Source organism: Cnephaeus nilssonii (assembly GCF_951640355.1).
Source record: "Cnephaeus nilssonii genome assembly, chromosome: X".
Lineage (NCBI taxonomy): Eukaryota > Metazoa > Chordata > Mammalia > Chiroptera > Vespertilionidae > Cnephaeus > Cnephaeus nilssonii.
This window is the reverse complement of record NC_137071.1, coordinates 89,661,980-89,667,451: the sequence shown is the minus strand read 5'-3', so window position 1 is coordinate 89,667,451 and position 5,472 is coordinate 89,661,980.

The window sequence follows — 5,472 nt, the reverse complement described above, 5'->3', positions numbered from 1 at the left end:
TAGGCCAGCAGGGGAGGGAAGTTGGGGGCAACCAGGCTGGCAGGGGAGGGCAGTTAGGGGTGACCAGGTGGGCAGGGGAGGGCAGTTGCGGGCAACCAGGCCTGCAGAGGAGGGCAGTTAGGGGCAACCAGGCTGGCAGGGGAGGTCAGTTGGGGGCAACCGGGCCTGCAGGGAAGCAGTTAAGAGTCAATCAGGCTGGTAGGGGAGTGGTTAGGGGTGATAAGATGGGTAGGCAGGCGTGTGGTTGGGAGCCAGCAGTACGGATTGTGAGAAGGATGTCGTACTGCCGGTTTAGGCCTGATCCCTGTTGGGTCCCAGGTTGGAGAGGGTGCAGGCTGGGCTGAGGGACCCCCCCCCCCAGTGCACGAATTTCATGCACCAGGCCTCTAGTATATTATATACCATATACAGTATGTCCTCAGGTTATGTCGGAGATCTTTTCCTACAGCACGATGTAATGCGATTTTCGCTGTAAGTCGGAACCCACCTACATAAGCACCTACGTCACTCACATGGAGCACATACACAGCAGTAATGAAGTGAAAGGCTAAAAAAAAATTAAAAGAAAGATAACAATTCCTGACCTTTACTTGTGGTAAATAAATAATAAAAAACATAAAGCATATATGTACATATGTCGAAATGATGGAACATTTTTAAAAATAAATAAATGGGAGATGGCGAGGTAACCACGAAACAACATACATCGAGTCTGACATAACCCAAGGACTGCCTGTAATATCCTATATAATATGGTGCACTCCCATGGTGTGGGGTTGGGCACGCACTGCTCAGCCAGAAGCCGGACTCACAGCTGGCAAGTGCAGGGGCGATGGTGGAAGCCTCTCCCACCTTTGTGGCAGAGCTAAGGACCCCTAGGGGCATGTCTGCCTGCCAGCTTAGGCCTGTGGGGAGCAGGCCTAAGCTGGCAGGTGGACATCCACTGAGGGGTCCCAGACTGTGAGAGGGTGCAGGCTGGGGTGATGGACCCCCCACCAGTGCACAAATGTTGTGCACCAGGCCTCTAGTAATAAAATAAAGTAAAATAATATTATCCTCTCTAATAAAATGGTAATATGCAAATTAACCATCACTCCGCTACATAAGCCACGCCCACCAGCCAAGCCACGCCCACCAGCCAATCAGGGCGAGTATGCAAATTAACCCCAATCCAAGATGGCTACAGCCACAGTGAGCAAGGTTTCCCAGGTAACAGAGCAAGCCAAGCTTTCCATAGCCGTTGCAGGCCTAAGCCTCCACTCAAGCTACAAAGTTTCAATTACAGAAGGTAAACAAATTCAAACAAATGGCCGCAGAATGGAGCTTGAGAGAGCAGGCCAGGGATGCCGGCGGCAACAGGGGAAGCAAAGCTTTCCGCACACCCTGGCCGGGCTCACCCGCTTAAGGCTACAAAGTTTCAATTGTAGAAGGTGAATTAACTGCTACAGAGATGGCTGCCGCCCCGGAGGGAGCAGCAGGCTTGGCTCCACTCCAGGCTACAAAGTTTCAATTGTAGAAGGAAAATAAATTCCAGATACCAGGGCCTCCCTTGGGTTGCCAAGGGGCGTGGCCGGCCTGCAAACCACCACAGGCCCCTCGCTCAGGCCGCCCCATGCTCCAAGGGAACCCCACCCTGATCCGGGACACCCTTCAGGGCAAACCAGCTGGCCCCCACCCGTGCACCAGGCCTCTATCCTATAATAAAAGATTAATATATAGATTGGTCATCACTGCAACACACAATATAGCTGCCCTCATGTGGTTAAAGATCCTGCCCCCATGTGGACACAAGATGGCCACCACAAGATGGCCAGCAGGAGAGGGCAGTTGGGAGGCACCCAGCCCGCAAGGGAGGGCAGTCGAACATCCCTCCAGGAGTCCCAGATTGGAGAGGGTACAGGCTGAGCTGAGGGACAATCCCCCTGAAGAATGCCGGGAACTGACTGAGCCCCACAGTCATTGTCGGCCTCCTCAAAGATGCTTCTAATCATGTGGATGTGAACTTGGTGAACTCCAAGCTGCTGGTGAAGGAGGCCGGCCTCAATGTAACCACCTCCCATAACCGCACTGTGCCAGGAGAGCAAGGATGCGGGGAAGGGCTCCTGAGCATGGCCCTGGCAGGTGCCCCTTACCAGGCTGTGGGCTTTGTCCAGGGCACCACACCTGTGCTGCAAGCACTCAGCAGAGCTGCCTTCAGACCAGAAGTGCCTCTCCGCAGGGGGTCTGTCCCTGCTCCTGTTCCAGGATTAGCCCTCCAACCCTGCCGTGCTGCCTACCATGATTGGGCCCCTGGCAGAGGCAGGTGTGCAGTTGTTGTCCTACCAGACCTCAGTGGTGTCCGATGGGGAGACTTGGCACGCCATGGGCCTCTCCTCCCTGCTGCCCAGCCTGGATGCCTGGAAGCAGCATGTGACCGAGGCCTTTCAGTTTCATTTCTGACCTTGGGGCTCACCAGGACCAGCCTTGGGGGCTTTGTGATCAACATTGACAGGTCACATTCCTGGGGCTGACACCACTCATGTGGTCTGACCCCTGTAATAACCACTTAATAAACAGCCCACCCTCCCCCCCCCACAAAAAAGAACCAAATATGGGTCAACTGTGAGGAGCCAATGGCTGCCTAGGAGGAGGAGCTTTTCATGCTGACTGGCATAGAAAATGACCAATCAGAACCAAATCTGGGTCAACTGTGAGGAGCCAATGGCTGCCTAGGAGGTGGAGCTTTTGACGCTGACTGGCATAGAAACTGACCAATCAGAACCAAATCTGGGTCAACTGTGAGGAGCCAATGGCTGCCTAGGAGGTGGAGCTTTTGACGCTGACTGGCATAGAAACCGACCAATCGGAACCAAATTGGCCGGCAGAGGAGGGCAGTTGGGGGCGAGATCAGGCTGGCAGGGGATGGCAGTTGGGGGCAAGATCAGGCTGGCAGGGGAGAGCAGTTGGGGGCGAGATAAGGCAGGCAGAGGCAGTTGGAGGTGAGATCAGGCCAGCAAGGGAGAGCAGTTGGGGGCGAGATCAGGCTGGCAGGGGAGGGCAGTTAGGGGTGATCAGGCAGGCAGGCAGAGGAATTAGGGGCAATCAGGCAGGCAGGCAGAGGCAGTTAGGGGTGATCAGGCAGGCAGGCAAGTGAGCGGTTAGGAGCTGGCAGTCCCAGATTGTGGGATTGGGCCTAAACTGGCAGTCAGACATCCCCCAAGGGGTCCCCGATTGGAGAAGGTGCAGCCTGGGATGAGGGAACCCCCCCCCTCCATGCATGAATTTCATGCACTGGGCCACTAGTATGAGATAAAAAGGCAAGATTAGTGGCTCGGTGGTTGAGCATCTACCTATGAGCCCAGGAGGTCACAATTTGATTGATTCCTGGTCAGGACATATGCCTGGGTTGCAGGTTCCATCCCCAGTGCAGGACATGCCGAAGGGGTGTGTGTGACAGATCTGAAATCAAATATATATATATATTAGCATTCCCGTTGCAGGAAGAATCCTGCAATAGGGTATCCTGCTGCACTCTACCCTGCCTCGCCTGTTCTCCTCCCTTCTCCCCCGCCCCGCCTTCTCTGCCAGCCCGCCTGCTTTTCTCCCTTCTCCCCTGGCCCCGCCCGCTCTCCTTCCTTCTCCCTAGACCCCGCCTCCTCTCCTCCCTTTTCCTCCCCCTGTCTTGCTTGCTTCTCCACAGCTTTGCTCCCTTCTGCAGCTCTTCGCTTCTTTCCACGCTGTCTTTATATGCAAATTAACCGCCATCTTGGTTGGGGTAATTTGTATACACGTCCTGATTGGTTGGTGGGCATGGCTTGGGCGTAGCGAAGGTGCGGTCAATTTACATATTTGTCTATTATTAGGTAGGATATATATATACCAATGTTTCTGAAAGTTTGGCCTTGCATCCATATCATCAAGTCACTGGCATGTTGGAATTATATTTTTATTTGGAATGTCGACCAAAACATGAGAATTTCCATGATTAAATAGCAACTCAGATGATTCCTGTGCATCACAATTTTGAGAAATACTGGCCTAGAGGTTCCTTTAACCCTAATCAGGGCAGATGGTCAAAGAGACAATGATTGCCCAGTGAGAGGGAGTAAAATCCATTTCCAGGGCAGAGGTGCCAGGGACCTTTTGGGCAATGAGGGAACTTTGCCTTCCTCTTTAAGGAAGGGCCAGACTCCAACCTCAGTCATTTCTTCAGCTGTTCTCAAGCTCCCAAGACTCTGGACCCTCAGACCTTGGCTACCTAAGGAACATCCTAGGCCACATGCAGAGGGAATCCCAGGTCCCCCCTGCTGAGAGGCAGTCTAACACCAGCTGGGCAGGAAGAAGCTGCTGACACCCCTAGTCCTACAACTTCACTTTTTGTCCCACTTCCCCTGCCAGAGTTTGTAAAAAAAAAAAAAAACCATCAGAACTTGCTGGGAGCATTTCAAAGCCCCAGGTGTGGGTGGAGAGTGAGGGTAGAAACTCCCTTGTGATGGTATGCAGATTTCCAGTCTGAGTCTCACCTTTGGAATGAAAGAAATTAACCTAGAAGCACTCACTGTGCCAAATCATTTGCCCAACCCAGTGAATTTGTGTAGCTAGTATTTATTGACACCCCCACTGAACCAGGTACTGTACTAAACTCTTCACTTGCATTATCTCATTCAGTCCTTACAAGGACATTTGAAAGTGAGATCTCTTACTCCCATTTTTCATCCTCTAGACAGAGTCTTTTGCTCAAGGCACACAGTTAGCCAAGTACAAAGACTCACTTTGAACCTGGGCAGTCTGACTCCAGAGTTTATTCTCCCTAACCAAGAATGGTATAAGAAATGGGGATGTAGGGCCTGGCCAGAGTGTCTCAGTGGTTGAGCATTGACTCATGAACCAAGAGGTCAACGGTTCAATTTCCTGGTCAGGGAACATGCCTGGGTTTCAGGCTTGATCCCCAGTGTGGGGCGTGCAGGGGGCAGCTGATCAATGATTCTCTCTCTTCATTGATGTTTCTATCTCTCTCCCTCTCCCTCTCCCTTCCTCTGTAAAATCAATAAAAATATATTTGAAAAACAGAAATGGGGATGGAAGAAGTGTGGGGAGATGGTGTGTGGTCAGGGATGGGGCTGTGAGAAGATGCAAGATTGAGTGAGGGGCAGGCAGGGGTGTTGATAGTGACTGCAGTGCTAGAAAACTAGAGCTAGTGTAGGAGTTGGGATGAGAGTGAGGAAGGAGGCATTAGATACAGTAGGGTGTGAGCAAGGACCAGGTCAAGGAGAGGATAGAGCTCAGGGACGGGGCTTGGAGGGGATGTGTCTAGAAGTGAGGATCAGGGTTGGGGGAACTTCTTGGAGAAAGTAAGTCTCTGAACAATGTGAAACTTAGGGAGCATATGAAGCTCAATGATGAAGTTCAGTTGAGGGTTAAGGAATATATGAGAAGCAAGGATGTCATTGGGTGCTGGTCTGGGGTCAAGCCCAGGAAGGATGTGAAGGTAAG